The following is a 21657-nucleotide window of genomic DNA, read 5'->3' as shown; positions in this document are numbered from 1 at the left end:
TAACTTTGGCAGAGTATTCAGAGAACGTAGCGATAGGAACATTCAGCCTTTTGAGTTTATTCCACCAAATATTTAAATATCTGTAATCTCATTAAAACATATGCAATTCTAGTGAATTTGCACCACCACTGCTAAGAAAAATGCATATGTGTCTGAAAGTAGTTATGAGTGTAGTTGTTTTGATTCCCATGGTCCCTCCTGGCAATCTCCCATCTAAATTTAACGCTGCGAGTTTCAGAAAACCTTTGCAGAACTTCCAGACCCTTGTTTCTCAGATGGATGAGCTACAGAAGAAACTCATTTGATGATGCTGAGGGATTAATAGAAATAAAATAATGTAGGCCAAGATGGACTTTTAGTGGCCATTGTGAAGTTAATCACTTTAAGTACAGCATCATCACTGGACATAAACTCAGAATTATGACTAGATAACAAGCGGGAGAATGAATAGAATATTTTTTCACACACAAGTTGGGAATCTGCCACTGAAATTTCAATCCATATTTCTCTGAGTTTCTTACTTTGCACAACAAAATATGAGCATCAAAACTTAACTGCCCAAATTCTCAAACATCTACTTAGTATGAATAGAGACGAACTTGTGTTGCTGTTTTCTCGACTTTATTTGTTGATTTGTAAGTGGAAACCAAACATGCATACATTCACATTTAACTGTATGCAGAAGGACAAACAGTGGTCAGATGTTTTTTTTGCCTGACAAGTGGATAACAACCATGGCTTGAATGAAGATGTCTCCAGTTTGAACTTTTCAGGAATGCCAAACACGGTCTGTAGAACAGCTCTTCAATTTGACGTAACATTGGAAGCATGAAAGATGGATCAAATCTTCCGTTTCAATAACTAGGACAGTATACCTCTTCAGATTTGAACTTGTTTTTCTGGACTGCTTGCGGAAGAGCTAAAGCCAAGTTTTGTATCTTCCATGTTATCTGTCTCAAGAGTTGCATCTTCACCTTCCTCTGATGTCAACTGATCAAGGATGTCATATGCCAGTTTATATATCTCCTCATTTTCGTGCAGTTGTAGTTGTTCAATCATTTGCAAAGCTCCACATTCTTCAATTGAATTTGCTACCAGTTCTGTTTTATCATTTGCTGTATTCAGGATATTACTTAATCCATCCAGCACCACAATAATTATCTGAGGGTCCAGCAGTGTTAGCAACTTGCAGAAAGGAACTACTGCATTCTGTTCAATCAAGTAGTCGACCTGATCTTTCCTACCACAATTAGCTAGGTTGGCTATAACCCAAGCAGTTTCTTTCTGAGTAGCATAATCTCCATTTTCCATGAGATTTACAATTAAAGGAACAAGGTTAGCATTAATCACTGCCTGTTCCTGTTGCTGGTTTCCAGCAGTGACATTGGAGAGAAACCATACAGCATCCTTGTTGATTTTCATGTTAGGGTGAGTTAGTAATGCTGGGAAATGAGAGAGAGCTCCACAATTCAAAACTACTTGTGCTTGTTCATCAGTACCAGTTACAATATTTCCTACAGCTCGTAATGTTGCAGTCTGAATATTAACCTCTTGATGGCTAAAAAGAGGCACCAAACGCTGAACTATTCCTGAATCTATAACCATTTGGATTTGCTCGTCTTCAGCATCTGTTATGTAGGACAGGGCCAAAACAGTGTCTATTAAGACATGCATATCATTATGGTGAACAAGAACACATAGAGCTGGAAGAATCTCTTCAACAGTTGCCTTTGTCAGGGGAGGGTCTTTCTGACGGCAGAGATTAACAATGACCCATGTGACAGTGCGAAGGAAAGTAATAGGGACTGAAGCATTGACAAAAGAAAGTAGGGGCTTTATAATTCCTAGACTAATGACATAATCTCTACATTTAGACCCATCTGCTATGATGTTGCCTAAAGCCAGTAATGCTTGTTCACACACATCCTGGTGAGGACAATATAGCAGCCTTAACAAGAGTGGAACAGCATTTGATTTAATCATAGTCTCTGTGTGCTCTGAAGGACCATAAGCAATGTTTGCTAGAGCCCATACTGCTTCGAACTGTAATTGATGATTATGATCCTGTTGTAGACAGTGCATAAGAATTGGAAAAATGCCAGAGTTGATTAAATCACCTATTGGAGGAGCATAATCAGTAGAAACTAACTCTCTCACAGCTTGCACGCCTCCTAGCTGGACTTCCTGGTTTTCACTAGTTGCATTCTTTACTATTTCTTCTAATGATACGTTTTGCACTCTGATATCACCATCAGGGTCAGTTTCTTCATTTCCCACAAGGACATTCCTTCGTTTTAAGTAGTGTTCATCCCTTTTGATTTTTCTTAGTTCAACAACGATCTCATTTTGTTGTCGTCTCACAGTCTCCAGATCCCGCCCTTTTTTCTTAAAGCTCTTTATCCTTTGATTATCCAACTTATTGGTATCAGCCATATCCATTTGCTTCTTGGAAAAAATGACGTGTTTAAAAGGGAAATGAAAGATTCAATGATTGCAGATCTCTTATCCAATGTTTCCACACCTTTACACTCAGAAGTGGACCTCTCATTATAACTCGTGAATGGAGTAGATCTGAATTACAAATTCTCTAAGACCATATTGCTATGAAGAGTGCAAAAACAACAGTGCCTGTTAATGCATCAAGCTCCCTGTTATTACCTGTGACTAAGTTCAGTGTGTCATCGTACCAGTATTATGACCGGATCCAAATCAAACCTCCCAACCAATCAAATTTCAATATTTAAATGAGGCTTTGGTAAATAAATTTAGTTAATACTCCAGGACTAATATTTCAACACATCTGAGTGAAGAAAACTACAACCAACCAGCTCATCTGGTTGACACCTTGTTTACATAAAAACCCAGATTAGTAATTGACTCGGAGCAACAGACTGCTATCCTGTTTGAAATCTAGAGCCTATCGTATCGGGTGCTGTTGAAGGCAGAACAGGGCCGGGTTCCTGTCCGTTTCTCTGCTTTCTGCATAAGTTCCTCATTTTTCCCAAGAATGCCAGATGCAGGCGGCTTTGCTCCAATGTTCTATGGCGGTTCTGTGGACATTGATGTCACTCCAGGATTGGTATGCTGCTCCACCGATGCCAGGGTCAAGGATATCATAGAGCAGCTATGAGATTTTGATCTCTGAGAGGAATAGTGATCAGTCAGAGGTCGTGGTCCATGTTGGTCCCAACAGTATAGGTAGGAAAGGGGATGTGCTTTCAAAATTTAGGGAGCTAGTTAGAATGTTTGCAAGCAAGACATCAAAAATAGTAATCTCTAGATTATTCCCAGTGCCACATTCAAATGAGTATAGAAATAGGAGGATAAAACAGCTGAGTGGCTAGAAAGTTACTGCAGTAGGAAAGGCTTTAGCTTCTTGGGACATTGAGACTGGCTCTGGGGATAATGATACCATTATGAGTCAGATTGGTTATACCTGAACAGAAGCAGTAAGGAGTTTCTTGTGGAGCATTTGCTAGCACTGTGTGAGTGTTTAAAATCATTTACCCATGAGATCCATGAGAAAATATTAGAGAGGAATACAAATGCACACGATACTGGAAGAGACAGATAGTACTAGAATAGAGAATGCTTAGTTACTAGGTGAAGTTGGAAAAAAGGAGAAATGAAAACATTTATGATTGATTGAGGAAAGCACTTCAGTGCCAGGGAAAGAGAATGTCCCATGGATTCAGGGGCAGATTTGATTTGGGTAGAGTTAAGGAACAGAAAAGATGCAGTTACACTTAGCGTGTAGGTCATTGACTAGTATGGAGAATATACAGGAAAAAAATCTGCAAATGACTCAGAGGTGCAAATGTTATAGTTATTATAGGGAACTTTAATTATCCAAATGTTGACAGAGGTGGTGCAAAGGGCAGAAAGAGCATATTTGTAATGGAATGCTTGAGGTTTTGTTTTCTTTGCAATTCCTTGCATCTGTCTTTATTAAGGAAGCAGATGATGCCCAGGCCATGATGATAGAGGAGCAAATTCAGTCCTTAAAAGGTATAAGGAGGTAGAATTGGTAAACTTGTCAGTTGTTCTGTAAAAATGGGCAGGAGTAGAGAGACATGGGTGCATATGTGATACACGGGTCTTGAGCTAGGTGTTACAACTGTAATCTAGAATGACGTCTATTCTAGTGTATAATTTGTTGCTGTTGATGACACTGCTCCTTGTTAGAATATTTTTATAGTCCTTTGGATTTAGCTCTGGCAATCAGCCTCTTTGGAAGGGAGTCTTCAGCTTTCCCTAATCTGTAATCCTGATGGTGATAAGTTATATTAGAGAGGGGTTAACCAGTAATTTAACAAAGGTGCATAACAGTCGGTGAGCTGAACCTTACTCTTTATTTTGGCTAAGTCTGAATTGTGTAAAGATCTTTGGAGAGATTTTCACTATGAGACTTTGCATGTTCTTTCTCATATCTTGTCAGGTCATTTGTTACCATGTGCTATTCCTAGAACAACTCAACATTCACCAAAAGACTGGCATCCCATGTGCCTGCACCATCTATGAAAGGCCACTGTGTATCTGGACACGCACTGGCAATCTGTCATTGACTTTCACAAGCAATGGAATGGCACAGCAGCCATGAGCACCATGGGGCAGCATGGTGGCTCAGTGTTAGCACTGCTGCCTCACGGGGATCCAGGTTTGATTCCTGCCTCGGGTGACTGTCTGTGTGGAGTTTGCACATTCTCCCCGTGTCTGCATGGGTTTCCTCCGGGTGCTCCGGTTTCCTCCCACAATCCAAAGATGTGCAGGTCAGGTGAATTGGCCATGCTAAATTGCCCATAGTGCTAGGTGTATTAGTCGGGTAAACATAGGGTAGGGGAATGGGTCTCGATGGTTTACTCTTTGGAGGGTCAATGTGGACTTGTTGGGCCAAATAACCTGTTTCCATACTATAGGGAATCTAATCTAATGCTGTTGGGGTAGTACATTAGTATGCTATGAGTCGAGGATTGGCTAACTAATAGAGAGTTAGAATAAAGGGACATTTTCAGCATGGCAATCTGAAACTAGTGAAGTTCTACCCAGATCAGTGCTGGGACCACAATTATGTGGAAGAACCTCATAATATGAGAGTATGTATCTAAATTAGCAAATCTATAAAGAACCAGCCATGCAACACGAAACGTCAGAAGCTGTTAAGCATATCCTGTGGACCTTTAACTGCTCCTTCTTCACAATGCCAACCTCCAAAAGAAATTGACAGATGTTCTTCCACTGTTTATGAGGAATAATGATGGAAATGAATGTACTATGGCCAAGTTTGTGGATAGCAGAAAAAAAAGATTGGAAAGTAAGTAGTGAGGATGACAGTAAATCTGCAGAGGGATAGAGACAGATTAAGGAATTGGGCAATGGAACGGAATATAATATGGAAAATATGAGGTTATCCACTGGCAGCAAGAATAGAAGAGCTGAATATTATTTAAGTAGAAAATATTGCAGAAAATGCCACATAAAGTGATTTGGGGGTCCTTGTGGAATGTTAGATTTAATTTAAAAGGGCGAGGAGTATAAAAATAGGGAGGTCTTGCTAAAACTGTATAAGGCACTATTCAGGTCACAGCTGAAATACTGTGAACAGTTTTGGTCTGTTTCTCTAACAAAAGATGTCCGACATTGGAAAGAAATCAAAAACAGGTTTACCAGTTTGATCCTAGGTATGAAGGGATTTTCTTATGAGGAGAGGAGTAGTTGGACTTGCACTTGTTTCAGGTTAGGAGGGATCAAGGGTTATGGGGAGAAGGGAGAATATGGGAGAACTGGGTTGTGAAACGTAACTATTATTGAATGGCAGAAAATACTTGGTGGGCTGAGTAGCCTATTCTGCTCCGGTGCCTATGGTCTAATCATCAAGCGGATTAAGGAGATAAAGATAAACAGTAGAGTTTATTAACAGATCAGCTATGATCTCATTCAATAGCAGAATGATGTTAATGGGCAGAATGGCCTACTTCTCCTTTGTCTAATGGTCTCATTTTCTCATTCACTATATTTGTCTTGCAACCACCATGCCACACACTTTGCCTGTCTGAACCCCTCAGCTCTACCAATACCCACTGTCTATCTGCAGCTGATCTTTGCCCATTTGGGGAATGTTACATACATGCAAACAACTGGACAAGTACAAACATGAGCTTTTATTGACAGGATGCATAAGAAAACACAAATCAAAGCAGCAAGAGCTGAAGTTCACTCCATAATATAAACCAGATTTTGTCACCATGACAAAAGAGTATTTTCCAGTTCATAATTGTCTGTAGCACTCAGCTCTGTCCTTTTGGCATCAGTGTAAATTACATTGTGTCTTTTAGTCCCTTCTGCCGCTGATCTTTGTCATAGACAATGGTAGCTTCCACCTTCTCCATGTTCTCATCCTCCCTTGGAAGGCTGCGTCTGTTTTCCCAGTTCTTCAGTATCCATCACATCATCTCATTTCCTGTTCTGACTGTGCAGAGCACAACGAGCCATGTAATGGTGCACACCATATTTGGACGGTTCTGAAGGGACCCCGAGACTTGTCCATGCAGCAGACCTGCATCTTCAGCAGCCCTGTTGTCTGCACTACCACAGCCGTATCAAGACAAGAGCAACATTGTACCTGTACTACTCATCAGCCAGGTGGTTGCACAATGGTAGCATGAGCCATGATCACAGTGGGTAGCCTTTTCCCTCAATAGCCAGTTTTGTAAGATACCTAGGGGACCCTCAAATTTACCAGGTACATGAGTGCTCCGGGAGTCATGGCAGCTTCCAGGGTAGGGGTCACACATCTCCAGGAAGTGGTACCGGTGATCATCTGTTCATTATTGGAATGAGACCCCTTCCACAGTGTTCTGATACTGCCCTCTCACTGCCATGTGTATGCCATCTATGGCACCTTCCACCTGGGTGAACCCAGCCATGTTCCTGAATCTGACTGAACACTAAATGGGGAACCAAATGATCTTGGTGTGATCTTGCACAGATGATATCAGTCATTGTCCTGATACATTTGTGGGACCACGACTGAGTGATCCCACACAGGTCACCCATCACTCCCTGGAAGGTGCAAGCAGCATGCTAGTTCAGCAGGCAGTGACCTTCACAGCCAATAAGAGAGGGGGCCCTGCAGCCCTTGGTTCCTACTCCAGTATCCAGCATCGTTCTGTCGTAGTGTCACAGGACAAACTGAGCCAGTGATGTCAATGCGCCTCAATCAACCCCAGCAATTGGAGTCAGGACTGGAGAACTCTGATTCTCCTGTGCACACCACATATCTTGAGGGCCCCTGGGATCATGAGCTTTCCCTGAGCTGGGAGGTCCTTTTCCTCAGTGCTGATCTCCTGCTACTTCAGGGGTTGATGTTGGTTTCTGTCCTTTTGGATCCATCTTCAATTTTGTTGGAAAGGCAGCCAAAGCGACCCACATGTCATTAGCAGCAGGATCCATCACACTCGATGGATAGGACCTAAATTTATAACTGAGCGAAAGGGTTTCTTTGAATTCAGAACAGTTATTGATAGCATACCTTGCGGCTGAAGGCTGGACACACTTCCCCATGCAGTGAGACACGCTGCACGCTGATAACGAGGGACATGTCTCCATGATCCATCCACCATCAGGCTCAACATATGCTGCAACCCGGTGAAGGTGCTGAGCAGGCTGAGAGTAACTCACTATCAGTGAGAAGGCAGTAGTGTTCTGACACACTACCTATTCTGGACTCCCATTAAACACTCAGTGTCTCACTCAATTCAGGAAGACCATTGTAATCATAGATGAAAAATCAATGTTGTGTGGCTCACGACTGTTGGAAGTTTGGACAAGTAGTGGTTCCTCTTCTGCCGCAATTTTATGTAGCATCACTGCCAGTAATAATCCCACCCATGGTTTACTATGCCCTTCAAAAGTTGTTCCACATTCTCCCATTCTTCTTGAGTTTCCCCCATCACCATTCTCATTCTAATTTCTATACGTGAGAATTTCTATGAACTTCTATTTACCAGGTGCATGAGAGTGCTCCACCTCCCTCCTACCAGCCTTGACTCCCCCACCTTTTCTATCAGTGGTCACCCTTCGGTTTCTACATGTCCCCCTCTTGAACCGTCCTTAATGATCAGGTGGCCACCCTGAAAGAAATGTAATTGCCGCAGATCTCTGACTGAAGAGAAGTCTCCCAAGACCTGATAAAGGGTCCTGCCTGAAATGTCAGCTGTCCTGCTCTTTGGATGCTGCTTGACCTGCTGACAGGTGGCCCTACAGGACTGATTGCTGAACATACCCCAAACTGAACTGGGATAGATCCCCTGACCATGAGTGTCCAAACAAATCACTAACTGTGGTAATGCCCTTGGATTTTTTGGTGACTACACCTTTGATACACACACACACACGCACACACACGCACACATACACACATACACACACGCACACCCCTCCACATTACCACCCTGCACCATCTACTCATACCACCACCACCACCAAAACTGGAGTGGACAACTCCCCACCATTTTCCTTATGGCCATTCAGTTGACCAAGCTGTAAGTTTTAGATTGATATCTCAGTGTGCTATTTACCAAGGTGAACCCCTCTCTGGACAGATCCCTACTGATACATGTGAAAAGCAGCCTGACTGTATATCTGGACAAAAGAACATCTCAAAACAATGACAAAACCAGACAACACACTAACTAGCATGATGTGACATGGCAAGGCATAGATGGTGCGAGCATATGTGCAGGTTCTAATAGTGCAAGTGCAAAGAGAGCAAACCTTGAAATGCAGACTAGTCAAATCCTTGACCGAGGTGCCTGTCTGTTGCAGCTTCCTGGCTGCTAAAACACAAATTGCAAACTTGGCAAAACAGTAAAGGATGCTGGGTACTTTGGCCAAATAAAACTCTGAACTCACAAAATCCAGAAACCAGACACAAGCAGCAGCTAGGTGCTAAAAACATTAGCATAGTAGGAAGGGACACACCCTGACAATAGTCATCCTGCAGAGGCATAGAGACAAAGCTCATCAACTAAACAAAGAAGGGATGCATATTAGTTACCAAGAACCAGAAACTGACACCTTAAACAATGAAACATGATATTTAGCAATTAACAAATTGGGAAGAAGGCCACTAAGATAACCATAGCAATAGCATGCAGCCGAGAAGATTCTCACTGCTGAGATTAGATTACTGCGCAAGTAATGAGAAATTATTACTGAAAAGTTAAAACTTGTAGTTAAAGAGCCGCCACCAATCCTTGATCCAATGCAAACCATGGCCATTTCAGTCAAACATCAAGGACCTTAGGCAAACCCAGGGTTCCTATCCCGATTTGATACTTATCCTCCAAAGGAACTATCTGCACAGCTATAAAAAGTGGGAAGACACATTTTCAATCAAAAATGGCTTGGTCATAGAGGCATAGCCTCAAAGATGATGTATACGTTGTGCCAATTCATGGCTGCAATCATAATCTACCAATTTTGTGATATCCTTGGGCATCAGGCCAACGATGTCACCTGGGAATGTGTTAAAGCATTGTGGACCAATCTTGACAAAGACTTGAAACATTGTATTGATAACTGCTAAATTTATGCTCAAAGCAACCTGAAATGGTACATTAACAAAGGTAACTTCAGACACACAGTCGGCCAGTAGTGCACTCCTGGACTAAGGTGGACTACATCGGACCCATACCTGGTTACTGGGGAGGTTCAAATATGTTCTATTTACCATTGACATCTTTGCTAAATGAATTGAAACATTCCCCACACATACAAACACAGCAGAGACCACAGCTAGGGTTTTCACACATTGGGGTCTTCCCTGCAAAGTTGTGTTTGATCAAGGCTCCCAGTTCACTGAATGCTCCATACAAGTCATGACGTTCTTCAACATCAATTGGAAATTCCACCTTGCCAATCTAGTGGTGTTGTTAAGCGCACGAATCAAACCCTTAAAAGTCTACTAAGAAAAGCTGTGAGATAAAATAGCACCACATGAAATACACTACTGCCCTTCATTCTTATGATTGTCAGGAACTCGCACAAGTTCCATGGGATTCACCCCACATCACCTCATGATGGGATTACATATGAAAGGCATTAAGCCTCTATTAGGTGGATCTCTCTGAACCCGAAGTGAATACCCTCACCCACGAATCTGCTGTTTGCACTGTTGCTAAAAAAATAAAGGTTGCACAAATGGCCGCAGCAATCAAAATGAGTACAAAACACAGAGATTCGTGCCCGTTTCAAAAGCAAGGTTCACCCCTCTGAATACATGGGAAGGTAAAAGGTGTACCAGCCCGATTCATTTCTACACCCCAGATTTTCAGGACCACACTTCATTAGTGAATCCCTCTATATATAAACTTTTGCTGGATTCAGGTAGAATGGCCTGTTACCATATAAATCAGATTAAATCCTATTCAGCCCAAAATAAGTTCTACCACTCAAACCATGCTCAGGAAGATAGATCCTGATATCAGCCTCATGCAAGATGGTCCCAGTAATCCCTCTGACCACTCCACAGACAAGGAGTCAGGTACTGATTCCCTTCCTGACCAAACGCTGTGCTCCCCTCAGGACTCTACATCCAGGGACAAACCACAGGCGCAGAACATGGGACCAATTATTTGAACATGAGTTTAAAAAAAAGACCACAAAGAACTGTGGATGCTGTAAATCAAAAACAAAACAAAAATTGCTCACAGCACCAGGAAACTAGGTTTGATTCAAGCCTTGGGCACTTGTCTGTGTGGCGTTTGCACATTCTCTCCATGTCTGCATGGGTTTCCTCCGGGTGCTCCAGATTTCTCCCACAGTCCAATGATGTGCAGGTTAGATGAATTGGCCATGCTAAATTGCCCACAGTTCAGGAATGTGGAGTTTAGATGCATTGGTCAAGGGAAATATAGAGTAAAGAGGGTAGGGGAATGGGTCTGGGTGAGATACTTTTCCGAGGGTCGGTGCATACTTGTTGTGTCAAATGGCCTGTTACCACACTGTAGGGATTCCATGAGGCCAGGACTTATACACTTAATGGTAAGGTTCTGGAGAGTATTGCTGAACAAAGAGACCTTGGAGTTCCTTGAAAGTGGAGTCTCAGGTAGAGGTGAAGAACATGCTTACTATGCTTTCCTTTATTGGTCAGAGCATCGAGTAGAGGAGTTGGGAGGTCATGTTATGGCTGTACAGGACATTGGTTCGGCCACTTTTGGAATATTGTGTGCAATTCTGGTCTCTCTTCTATCGGAAGGATGTTGTGAAATCTGAAAGTGTTCAGACAAGATTTACAAGGATGTCGCCATGATTGGAAGGTTTGAACTATAGGGAGAGGCTGAAAAGGCTGGGGCTGTTTTCCCTGGAGTGTCGGAGGCTGAGGGGTGACCCTACAGGTTTATAAACTCAGGAGAGGCATGGATAGGGTAAATAGGCAAGGTTTCTTTCTCTGGGTTAGGGGAATCCAGAACTAGACAGCATAGGTTTAGGGTGAGAGGAGAAAATTTGAAAGGGACGACTTTCTCACACAGAGGGTGGTACGTGTATGGAATGAGCTACCGGAGGAAGTGGTGGAGGCTAGTACAATTGCAACATTGAAAAGGCTTCCGGATGGTTATATGAATAGGAAGGGTTTGGAGGGATATGAGCCAAGTGCTGGCAAATAGGATTTGATTAGGTTAGGATACCTGGTTGGCATGGACGATTTGACAGGGGGATCTGTTTCTGTGCTGTACATCTCTATGACACTAATTACTATTGATCTCTTTCAACAAACGTTTTATAAAAATGTTGCCTGGAAAATTGTGAAATGGAGATACCCAGGAGAACAGGTGCATGATGGTAGAATGCCTGGCACGCCATCTGGACAAAGGATTAGAGTTTGGCTGACAATACCCTGGGAAGCCCCACCAGGGAGAATTTCTAGAATATGAAATTAAAAACAGACCAAACCTGGCAATAAATACTCCTTTCCCAGCTTGTCCCATAAGCATCCCAAGCCTAATTAGTGAACTCATGATTAGGTCCACAGCAAAGTTTTGCTTGACAGTGTCCACCACAAATTAATACCAATAATATTAGACACATCCAGGACCCAGCTACCAGAGTGGTGCCATCCCCATTGAAACCATTCTACTCACATCTGACCTAGATAATAATTGGACAAGGGATAGAAAGATATGAGGGTGAACCACGACCCCTAACTAATAAGCTTAAGGGAAGGGAATTATTTAATGATGTAGCTACAGCATATGGGTTGGAAGTGATGACAGTTAATAGCCTTGATTTGGCTTATTTGAATAATAAACTCAAAATCCTTACCTGACAAGTCAAACTGGCTTTGGAGGAAATGCATGAGAACAACCAATAGGAGACAGCAGGACAATTGATGGGGAACCAGGTTAGCCACCACCTTGTGATCATACTCTAAGGTCATGCAAAAAACATCAATGAGATCATCCAGGGTAAAATCATAGTTGACAGCAGGCAGACAAAAAAACTGCAGCCTGTGTTGTAACTGTAGAGACTGGATGGTTGAGCAACAGAGGGAGGATCTCAGATGGGCTAGTCAAGGGAAAGTCCCATCCTGGAACCGCAACAAACAGATGGAACATCTGTTCCAAGGAAGGAAACATGCCAACATGTCCAGCTGCCAATTGAGGCAGTTAACCAAGATGTGGTTGAATGACAGCTGCAAGGACACTTCTGGTGAGACCCTAGGCTTTGTGCTAGGGATTCCAGTCATTCCTAGTGACAGTGTGGAGTTAAGAACTTTTGAAGTCGAAAACATGGGCATTGTAAAGCAAGGAATATGGCTGGGGTATCATGATACTCTCCTATATGCTGTCGAAAGAAATGGGACATTAATAGGGAACACTCTCAATAAATGTGAACAAACAGACCGTACCATCATGTGCCATATTCTGTATATCCTATGAACACGTTTTTTGTGGTTTTAAAACAAGTAGTGATGTAAACTGTACTTTGGAAGCAAGGAGTCTGAGGACTGACATCACGAGAGTCTCATACTGAGGGGAGGGAGAATATTGTGTCACTAGCTCACTCCAAAAATACCACTGTGGGGATTCAACCTGTAATCATCACCATTTCTAGGTATCCCTGCATGGATAGGTCTAATAGAACTGACACAAGGGTCATTCATAAATGTGAACGAAGAGTTGAAAGAATCTTTTGGGAATATTTTGAAAAAATATGACACTGGTATAAAGCTTTAACCCGAAAGATTGGATCAAGTCCAAATGCAGTTAATGAGTGCCCACCAATCTTTTGCAAAAACAACACAACACACAAAGAAATAGAATGATGAGATTCATCCCACCAAATGGTGGGGCACAATTTGGAATTGGAATTCTAATATACAAATTCATCCATGGATTTACTCCTCTGACATCTGGTGGTGCTAATTGTGCTCACCTTGATATACCTCAGCAATTGGTACTTTAGATTGCAGATATCCCAGCACATGTGCGTGCTCGTATGAATAATGCCTGTACATGTGTGCAGGGGTTACAAGATAGATGGAACTCTCAGTTATCAGTATTGCCACTTCTATTTGTTCTGATTACTGAATGTTGTCTCGGCATTACAGTTCTCTATGGATTATGGCAACAGGATTTTCTTTCCTTCACTGAATTTTATATGTATCTAAACCTCATGACTCTAAAAGGGTCATTCCAGCGGGATTTTCTTTTTGTTCTACATATAGTTATATCATTTACCAGATGTATGATGGTATGCTTGACCAAGCTATACAATGGATTTCACATTAACATGTAGGCTCCGCTGACAACAACCAAAGCCAACTTTAACAATTAGGTTTGAACTTCTTTTGCATAAGCTTCTTTCTGTTCAAAAGGGGAGAAATGTAACAGCCTCCTGGCTGCTAAAACACACAGATTGCCAACTTGGCCAAACAGCAAGGGATGCTGGGTCGATAGGCCAAGTAAAACTCTGAATTTACTAAATCCCGAAGCCAGTAAAATAAACAATAAGGTGATAAAGTCATTAGCACAGTGTAAAGGACATAGCCTGTTAACAGTCATCCTGGATAGACATAGCTCATCAACTAAACAAAGAAGGGATACATATTAGCCACCGAGAACCAGATAATAAAGCCTAAAACAATGGAACAAGCATTAACATGATATTTAGCGATTAACGAAGCCATTCAAACCATTGGCAGCTATTAAGAGGATCTCTTGATTGGCCAAAGCTGCAGAAAGATCCAGAAGCTTGGGGAAAAATTATAAAAACAGGACTTGTCTGTAGATCGGGCAGGAGATTTTCTGAGAAGACCTGCATGGCAAATTAGAGACCAGCTGACCATCCGGGGAGAGAGAAAGAGGAAGAAAGAGCACAGCTTTGCAGTTCTAGAGACAGAGAGGGAAAGAGCGACAATTTATAACAGACGGGGAATTTCTGTAAGCTTAAGGAGCCAAATAAGATTAGAGATGATATTATTTAGTATTAAATGTTTTTGTAACGAATTTCTTCATCAAGTTGAGACTCTTTGCACTAGTACTGGCTTGTGTTCATGGTAATTTGACCACTTTGGTATAATGGTCAAACGCGATCATAATATTGTGGTTGGATTTGCCTAACTTGTTTAAGGAGGGACTAGACAACACTATTCTCGCATTGATCTTGCAGCTACCTTCCAGTGCTAGTTGCTGGTGCACCTTGCAGTGCAACCCTGTGCTTCGTGAATGGCCTGCCAGTGTATTGGAGAGGTACCATGATGGTCAAGACGGGTTAACAGATGCTGTATGCCAACGTCTGTGGATGAGGGGTGCATGTGGCTGATGCTTGTGGATCAGTCTGAGATGCATTTTTATCATGCTCAAGTTGGAATTTGTTCAAAACATGCGGTGAGCTGAATCTGTCAGGATTTGCAGAAACATATGGTCATTGGGAACATCCTTCCTGTGTTTACCTTAGCTAGTTCTGTTACTGATCCAGTCTCTTTTCATATGTCATTTCTGCAATCCCAGGAATCAATCTGCTACATCTTCATTGCACTCCCTTCAGAACATCCTTCTTCAGATAAGAACATCAACACTGCACACAATACTCCACGTGTGGTCTCACCAAGGCCCTGTAAATTGCAGAAAGACTGCACACTGCTCCTGCATCCTCCCCTTCTCACCTGCATATATTAAGTGACTGGTGTATAAGGATCGCCAGGTCTTGTTGCACCTCCCAATCATTGTGTTTGTGTCAAGTTTTCTTAACATCAGTGTTGTTTGGTGAATTTAGTCAGATAGGAAGCTGGATATTAATGAGATGAGATGTGCTGTCTACAAGGCATTTAACAAATAATGCCACTTAATTAGCAATTTCTCACTGCTTAGCAATAACCTCACAATATCACTTGTGAAAAGCTTAAAAGATAAGGTAAATTTCTCTCACCTTCAAGATGGGCCTCACCGGATGTCTTGTCCAATTCTGCTCAGTGGTTAGCACTGCTGCCTCACAGCACCAGGGTCCCAGGTTCGATTCCAGCCTCGGGCAACTGTCTGTGTGGAGTTTGCACATTCTCCCCTTGTCTGCGTGGGTTTCCTCCTCCGGGTGCTCCGGTTTCCTCCCACAGTCACAAAGATGTGCAGGTCAGGTGAATTGGCCATGCTAAATTGCCCATAGTGTTACGTGCAGTAGTCAGAGGGAAATGGATCTGGGTGGATTTCTCTTTGGAGGGTTGGTGTGGACTGGTTGGGCCAAAGGGCCTGTTTCCATACTGTAGATAATCTAATCTAATCTAAAAATATATTCTTGCAAATTCATTGTTGAGTAAAAAATGAAGCTAGCATTTGGGTTGAGTGTCTGTAAAGGACACTCACTATTGGTGGAGGAAAAAGATTGAAAATGTGTTGCTGGAAAAGCGCAGCAGGTCAGGCAGCATCCAAGGAGCAGGAGAATCGACGTTTCAGGCATGAGCCCTTCTTCAGGAATGAGGAAAGTGTGTCCAGCAGGCTAAGATAAAAAGTAGGGAGGAGGGACTTGGGGGAGGGGTGTTGGACATGCGATAGGTGGAAGGATGTACTCAGATTTCTCCAGTTTCCTCATTTCCCCTCCCCCTACCTTGTCTCAGTCGAATCCCTCAAACTCAGCACCGCCTTCCTAACCTGCAATCTTCTTCCTGACCTCTCCGCCCCCACCCCCACTCCGGCCTATCACCCTCACTTTGACCTCCTTCCACCTATTGCATTTCCAACGCCCCTCTTGATTGGCCAAAGCTGCAGAAAGATCCAGAAGCTTGGGGAAAAATTATAAAAACAGGACTTGTCTATAGATCGGCCTGCCAGTGTATTGGAGAGGTACCATGATGAAACTCTCTCCCTACAACAAATGGATTCTGGTGGTTCAAAAAGGTAACTCGCCACCTTCTAAAAGACAACTAGGGATGAACAATAAATACTAACACAGCTAGCAACTTCTACACACTAAGACTAGATTAAAAAAAAGCCCACCAATGTACTTTTGGAAAAAGAGCATAAGTTTATTACAGAAAAAAAACTACATAAATAACAATTTTGAAGGATCTCATCACAGACAGCAACAAGAAACATTCAGTCTTTTTCCTCCGAGGAGAAAGTGAGGACTGCAGATGCTGGAGATCAGAGCTGAAAATGTGTTGCTGGAAAAGCGCAGCAGGTCCCCCAACTCCCTCCTCCCTACGTTTTATCTTAGCCTGCTGGACATACTTCCCTCATTCCTGAAGAAGGGCTCATGCCCGAAACGATGATTCTCTTGCTCCTTGGATGCTGCCTGACCTGCTGCTCTTTTCCAGCAACACGTTTTCAGCTCTGATCTCCAGCATCTGCAGTCCTCACTTTCTCCTCGGAGGAAAAAGACTAAATGTTTCTTGTTGCTGTCTGTGATGAGATCCTTCAAAATTGTTATTTATGTAGTTTTTTTTCTGTAATAAACTTATGCTCTTTTTCCAAAAGTACATTGGTGGGCTTTTTTTTAATCTAGTCTTGTTGTGTAGAAGTTGCTAGCTGTGTTAGTATTTATTGTTCATCCCTAGTTGCCTTTTAGAAGGTGGCGAGTTACCTTTTTGAACCACCAGAGTCCATTTGTTGTAGGGAGTGAGTTTCATGATTTTGACCCAACAAAACTGAAAACAATGTAATATATTTCTAAATCAGGATTGTGGGTTACTTAGAGTTGGTGATGTTCCTTGTATCAGCTGCACTTTTCCTTATAGATGGTGGTCGTTGTTGGTTTTGAAAGTGCAATCTAAAGAGCTTTGGTGAACTTGTCCCATGCATTTTGCAGATAGTAACACAGCTGCTACTGAGCATTGGTGGTGAAGGGATTGGATGTTTGTGGATGTGGTGTCAGACAAGTAGGCTGCTATGTCCTAGGGAATCTCAGGCTTCTTGAGTGTTACTAGATCTGCACTTATTCAGGTAAGTGGAGGATCTTCAATCACACTCCTGACTTCTGCCTTGTAGAAGTGGATAGGCTTTGGGGAGTCAGGAGGTGAGTTACTTACTGTAAGATTCTTAGTGTCTGACCTGATCTCGTAGCTATAGTATTTATATGACTAGTCCAGATCAGTTTCTAGTCCAACAGTAACCTCTCAGGATCTTGATGGTGGGAGATTCATGGATGATAATGCCATTGAATGTCAAGGGGTGATGCTTCAATTATCTTTTGTTGGAGATGGTCATTGCCTGCCACTTGTGTGGCATGAGTATTACATTCTACTTATCAATCTAAGCATCATATTTTTCAGATCTTGCTGGTTTTGGAATGGACTGCATTAATATCTGAGGAGTCATGATTGGTGCAGAACATTAGGCATTCATCAATAATTAGACCTTCATTCATCAGACCTTATGATTCAGGGAAGATCATTGATGAAGCAGCTAAAAATAGTTTGGCAAAGGGAACTACCCTGGGGAACTTCTGCAGAGATGTTCTGTAGCCGTGATGACTGACCTCCAGCAACCACAACCTTTGTGCTCAGCCTAACTCCCATTCCTGATGGGCTTATGCCTGAAACATCGACTCTCCCGATTCTTGGATGCTTCTTGATCTGCTTTGCTTTTCCAGCACCATCCTTTTCGACTATAGCTCTAACCAGCAGAGAGCATTCTCTCTAAATCCTGTTGATTCCAGTTTTGCTAGGGCTCCTTAAGGCCACAATAAGTCAAATGTGGCATGATGTCATGGACTATCATTCTCTCTTTGCCTCTAGAATTCAGCTCTTTTGTCCATGTTTGGACCAAGGCTACAATGAGGTTAGGTGCTGAGTGGCCCTTGTGAAACCCAAACTGGGTGTCACTGAGCAGGTTATTACTGAGCAGGTGCTGCTTGATAGCACTGTTGATGAGATCTTCCATCACTTTACTAATGATCGAGAGTAGACAGATGGTACCTTAATAGGCCAGGTTGGATTTGTCCTGCTTTTTGAGCACAGGACATCCCAAGGCAATTTTCAACATTGTCAGGTCAGTGCCAGTGTTGTAGCTGCACAACAGCCCGACTAGGGGTTGCAACAATTTCTGGAGCACATGTTTTGAATAGTATTGTCAGAATAGCCTTTTAAGCAGCCAGTATCTGCAACCATTTCTTATTATCACGTGGAGTGAATCAGATTGGCTGAAGATTAACATCAGTGATGCGATGACCTCGGACATCTTTGAGGATTGCGACATCTGTAGAGCCAACTCCTCCAGTAAGTTGATAGATGTGGAGCTGGAGAAGCACAGCAGGTCATACAGCATTAGAGGAGTAGGAAAGTCATTGAAGGGTCTTGGCCCAAAATGTCAATTCCTGATGAAGGGCTTTTGCCCGAAACGTTGATTTTCCTGCATCTTAGATGCTGCCTGATCTGTTGTGCTTTTCCAGCACCACTCTAATCTCGACCCACATATATTATTGCTGGCTTCCAGCATCTACAGTACCTACTGTCTCCTCTTCTAGTTGTTTAATTCTCCAAACAACATCCAGGACCAGATGTGGCAGGATGGCAGACCTTAGGTCTGATTTGGTTGTGGAATTGCTTAGCTCTGTCTATCACTTTCTGCTTCTGCTATTTTGCACGCAAGTTTTTTAGATTAGATTTTAGATTACTTACAGTGTGGAAACAGGCCCTTCGGCCCAACAAGTCCACACCGACCCGCCGAAGCGCAACCCACCCATACCCCTACATTTACCCCTTACCTAACACTACGGGCAATTTAGCATGGCCAATTCACCTGACCTGCACATCTTTGGACTGTGGGAGGAAACCGGAGCACCAGGAGGAAACCCACGCAGACACGGGGAGAATGTGCAAACTCCACACAGTCAGTCGCCTGAGTCGGGAATTGAACCCAGGTCTCTGGCGCTGTGAGGCAGCAGCGCTAACCACTGTGCCACCGTGCCGCCCTATGATCTGTAGTCCTATGTGTGACTTCACCAGATTAACACTTACTTTTAGATGTGCCGAGTGCTGTTCCTGCCTTGTCCTCCTGCACTCTTTTTTTGAACCACGGTTGATCCTCTCGTTTGATGGTAAGGGTTGAGTGGAGAATATGCTGGGCCATGAAGTTGCAGATTGTGCTGGATTACAATTCTGCCACTGGTGATGGCTCACATTGCCGCATGATGACCAATTTTGAGTTCTGTTTCTGACTTCTGCTTGAAGTCTATCACATTTAGCACAATGTTAGTGCCACACCAATATAAGGGAGAATATTCTCAATGTGAAGGTGGAGCGCCATCTGCACAAAGATTTTTTTTGGTGGTTATTCTTACTAATACTGACATATATAGGTGAATCAGGTAGATTTGTGAGAATGAGGTTAGATATGTTTTCCCTTCGACCTTGTTAAGCACCAATTCCTTTCAGGACATTTCTAGCTTGGTCAGGACTCCCAGATCAACTCCCAATTACTGAATACAACTATTCAGTATTCACTCTGATGCTCTATAAGTCTGCCTTTTGGTGGTCATGGCAAACCCAGGAATGATGGTATCCAGTAAGCTTTATGATATTGTGCCGTGAGTTGAGAGAGAGCTCTCCCAATTTAGGCGTGAGTTCCCAAATTTCTCATGTTCTAGGTCAGTACTAGGTCACCTGGTTTTATTGCTTTCTTTTGTATTTTAGCAGCTGGCTAGCCCATTTCAGATTAAGGGTCAACTACATTGTTGTTGACCAGGAGCTACATATAGGTCAGACCAAATAAGGACATCAGTGAACCATTTTTTTATGGCAATCAATTGTCATTACTCTCTAAATTCCAGATCTTTTCAAAAATTGCAAATTCTGCAATCTGTTATGTTGGAATTCAAACCATGATCCAAAAATTACCACTCCTATCTGCCCTTATTTACTTACTAATGTGTATTATAAGCAACTGATCCCTGCAGAAGGCCACTTTCAGCCTTTGCCAATTTGAATGTTTATTTCATCTGAATATTTAGTTAATAGGGGCTTGTCATGCAACGCTGAGCTCATTATAGTTTGACCTCCCTTTCTGCAAAGAATTCCTTGGAGAATTAACAAAAGTTCTGTTCTTCTGTATTTGTATTACGTCAATGCTTTATTATAGTTTTGATTCATCTCCTGTATGCATAAGCAGAATAATGACATCTCATCATTTATTTATCAGTGGAAAGCTAAATCTCTCAATATATTGTGTGCACATCAATTGCAGAGAATCTAGAGAGCATGACATTGTTGCAGATTATGCAGTGTGTTTCACATATTTAACCATGTTAATAGGGAGATTTGCTGCCCTTTCCAAGTGCGATTGATGAAATCAACACCTGCAGAATAGAATAACTCATTACCATTAATGAATACAAATTAGTGCGCAGGCCTATTGAGAATTGCTATTTATTTCAGTAAGTATCATCAACCTTATTCCCTGTTGTATTTTTAATGTACCATCAACAATGAAGAACGCAGTTCATTTGCGATCAGATTCAGCCCACTTGATGCTCATGCTTTGGTAATCAACCAAACAAGTACCTGGAGGAGGAGGAGGAGACTTCCAAACATTCTATCTTAATCAGGCAATGGCCAGCATGTGAATGCAAAAAATGCTACCACCAAAAATGGTGCACCCACCTTCTGCCAGAAGTGCTAAGTGGATGAGCTATCACAACCTCCTAATAAGGTCCCCACCATTACAAATACCAGCCTTTTGCCAATTTGCTTATTTTTATATCCAGAAGTGTGGCTAATTTGATTCACTCCACTCGAGATCAAGAAACAGCTGAGTTTACTGTATACAGCAAAGGCTATGGGCCCTTTCAGGATTCTGACTATGAAACTGATGACTTGTGCTTTAGAATTAAATGCACTTCCAGCCAAATACTACTTGTGCAACTGCAACGTTGATATCAATGCATAGAATTGAAGTGGAAAATTGTTCAGTTATGTTTTCTCCACAAAAAGTAGGACAAATTCAATTTGGCAAATTACTGCCACAATCTACTGTCAACTGTGTAATAGAAGATGTCTCTCAGAATACTAGGAAGTAGCAGTTACTCACTAACAACCTGTCACTGATGTTCTGTTTGGGTTCATTACTTGTTTCCAGGCCTCACTATAGCCTTATTCCAGGCATGACCAATATCTAAGGCCACACTCGTTTGAAAACTCCTGCTCCTGCCTGATCTCAGAAGATACGCAGA

The 21657-nt window shown here is 42.4% G+C and overlaps 1 protein-coding gene and 1 pseudogene across 1 annotated transcript in view; one reads left to right on the top strand and one right to left on the bottom strand.

Annotated features, from left to right (window-relative positions):
- The window catches only part of ablim2 (actin binding LIM protein family, member 2), a 332680-nt gene that overhangs the window by 73032 nt on the left and 237991 nt on the right, over positions 1-21657 (top strand). The window lies entirely within an intron of this gene.
- Positions 814-2433, bottom strand: LOC122559653 (importin subunit alpha-3 pseudogene; annotated as a pseudogene).

The sequence above is a fragment of the Chiloscyllium plagiosum genome, unplaced genomic scaffold (genome assembly GCF_037043375.1).
Source record: "Chiloscyllium plagiosum isolate Xiang-an unplaced genomic scaffold, Cpla_swu_hap1 HiC_scaffold_1, whole genome shotgun sequence".
NCBI classification, from domain to species: domain Eukaryota; kingdom Metazoa; phylum Chordata; class Chondrichthyes; order Orectolobiformes; family Hemiscylliidae; genus Chiloscyllium; species Chiloscyllium plagiosum.
This window is presented reverse-complemented; position numbering and strand designations above follow the sequence as displayed.